Raw genomic sequence first — 3099 nt, 5'->3', positions numbered from 1 at the left:
CCAACAGAGGAGCAGCTCCACCCTCTCCACCCCCCACTGGTCCAACAGAGGAGCAGCTTCTCTAAGAGGCTCCGACAGCTTCGATGCCGTACGGACCGCTACAGAAAATCCTTCGTACCACAAGCAACAACACTTTTTAACATGTCATCTCTGGGTGCTAGATAAAACTTTTGGACACCACACTACTGCACTAATGCAACCTGCACAATTGGTTTATTTACATGTATTTACATTTAGCATATTATTAGGCAGTTGCACATTTTTGTCTTCCCATCCTGTACATATATTTAAATATTTATTTTATTTTATTCATATTATTATTTCATGTATATTGTATGTATGTATATTTTTACCTAGTATTTCATTTATATTTATATTTGTGCTTTGTGACTGATTTTGCTGCTGTAACACCGTAAATTCCCATTTTTCTTGGGATCAATAAACACCTTCTATCTATCTATATCTATCTCCACAGCGCTGTGGAGATAGAACTGGCAATGCAAGACTACCCTGACATTTATTCAAATGTTAGGGTTAGAAAGATGTAAGATTTGGACAGCTGAAGAAATTAATTTCCAGCTGATAACACACACATGCACACAAATACACACACACACACACACACTCAGGCCTGTTTCCTGCACCAATCAGCGGAGTACAGAGCTTAGGTGCTCTCAGTGATCGACGGAAACTAGGCTTCATGCTCTCAGAATAACAGTGTTCGAGTCATCATCGCACTAACAGCTCACTTCAATAATTCAGCGCTCCTCTGTTAGCATGAATTATTGAGTCTGGGGACTGTGTCCTGCACTGTGAATATTTCTCATCTTATCTAAGACGATCAGCGTCTGAATGGGGAAATTATGAACTTTACATCAACTGAAAATCCTCGTAGGGAGGTTGGTCGGGCGTGGGGGTGGATGGGTAAAACACAGGACTTTCCCCCAGGAGAGCGGGTGTTGTGTCCCGCGTGTGTCCTTAACCGTCCCGTCACTCCCGCATGTCACAGAACCGAAAGCCCCTCCACGACCTTCCCATTAACACTCCAGTTGTCAAATTCAAATGTCAAATAAAATGTGAACACATGTCAAAAAAAAAAAAAAAAAGTCCAAGAATGGTGGGAAGTTTTTTTTTTTTACAAGCGTGTAAAGCTTTCTTATTGAGAAACCAGAAAGAGGTCGCACCTATATTTAATTACTCCAAAGTATAGTTATAAAATGATGAAGCCCTGTTAAGAACTGTTGATATACGGCCCAACACCTTCATGCCTTAAATTTGCTATTGCTTTGCTACAAAACCTTAAGGCTGCATTTCTCTGTCTTTGGGTCAGGACTGACTGGCTCCAATGTCACATGATTGAATATAATCCGGTGTTGTGTTTAGTGGCTCTGTTTTTTACCTTCAAGTAAACCTATTCTGTTCATGGTCTTAGCCGTGTGCCTGCATCTTGCGTTATCCGTGCCCAGGTGGTCCTGTCTTGTATTATGGACTTTATTCTTGTTTTTTTGCCTGTGGAGTGTGTACATGTGTTCCAATTTTAATATAGAAGTCTTGGTACTGTTTTGACACTGTTTTGGTCAAATAGCGGTTATTTTCTGGTGTTTCCGGGTGAGTAGCCTATGGCAGGCTAATTATAGTGTTGAGCAGGCTATTTATAATGAATTGAATGTCTATACAGTGAAATAACTTGTGGTGGATGCATCTAAGTGTGTGGTGGTTGACATTAGCCGAAAACTGGAAATTTGTCTGCTCCCCAAATTCAAAATATGTTGCCCGGGCTCTGCCAATTGTCCAACCAAGCGTGTTATAAGACGCTAAAGGAGACAACCAAGCGTGTTATAAGACGCTAAAGGAGACAACCAAGCGTGTTATAAGACGCTAAAGGAGACAACCAAGCGTGTTATAAGACGCTAAAGGAGACAACCAAGCGTGTTATAAGACACTAAAGGAGACGACCAAGCGTGTTATATGACGCTAAAGGAGACAACCAAGCGTGTTATATGACGCTAAAGGAGACGACCAAGCGTGTTATAAGACGCTAAAGGAGACAACCAAGCGTGTTATATGACGCTAAAGGAGACGACCAAGCGTGTTATAATAACGGCAAAGGCACCTGACCAAGCGTCCATATTTTACGAGATGGGAGTGAGAATGTGTTGGTGTGTGTCTGTGTGTGCGCGTGTGTGTGCAGGTAATGTGAAGTCAGCGCGGAAATGGTGAACACCACCAATAACAATAACAAGTGGATTAAAATAACCAAAATCTCTTGTCATGCAGAGTGTGTTGTTAATTTCTTTTGTCCACTGCAAGTAAGTGAGCTTCCTGTAATGAGACATACGCCCCCCCCCCCCCCCCCCCCCCCCCCCCCCCCCCCCCCCCCCCCCCCCCCCCCCCCCCCCCCCCCCCCCCCCCCCCCCCCCCCCCCCCCCCCCCCCCCCCCCCCCCCCCCCCCCCCCCCCCCCCGCCCCCCATCTCCACATGACTCACTAATACAGTGTCACAATCATTTCATCACACCCGGCTCTGATGAAACGCAAACTACAAAGGGGAGCTTTAAAATTATAATGCCGTGCATTAGCACTCACTTAACATTTCCTTTCTTTTTAACTGCATGCATTTTAATAAGACACACTGCATTCCTTTGCATTTCCTGCACGTGTTAGAGAGGATGTTAAAGTTAAAGTTCCGATAAAGATGTTTTTCCACTGAGTCTGAAATGATTTCACCCGTTTTGTTATAAATCACCGCTCAATATTAATGCAATATTATTTCCTCCATTATTGTGGGTATAGTTTACTAAAAGAAAAGTAAAATATTTTTGTTTTAAGCTTAACGAACGTACCCTAGAGGAAGTTCCTAAACCCCAATCTATGGTCCACTATGGGACCATTGGGCTGTGGGACCATTGGGCTGTGGGACCACAGAGCTGTGTGACCAAAGAGGTGTGGGACCATTGGCCTGTGGGACTACAGAGCTGTGGGACCATTGAGCTGTGGGACCATTGGGCTGTGGGACCACAAAGCTGTGGGACCAAAGAGCTGTGGGACCATTGGGCTGTGGGACCATTGGGCTGTGGGACCACAAAGCTGTGGGACCATA

This window comes from Etheostoma cragini, chromosome 1 (genome assembly GCF_013103735.1).
Source record: "Etheostoma cragini isolate CJK2018 chromosome 1, CSU_Ecrag_1.0, whole genome shotgun sequence".
NCBI classification, from domain to species: domain Eukaryota; kingdom Metazoa; phylum Chordata; class Actinopteri; order Perciformes; family Percidae; genus Etheostoma; species Etheostoma cragini.
The sequence above is the reverse complement of the archived record's forward strand: the minus strand, read 5'-3'. Positions refer to the sequence as shown.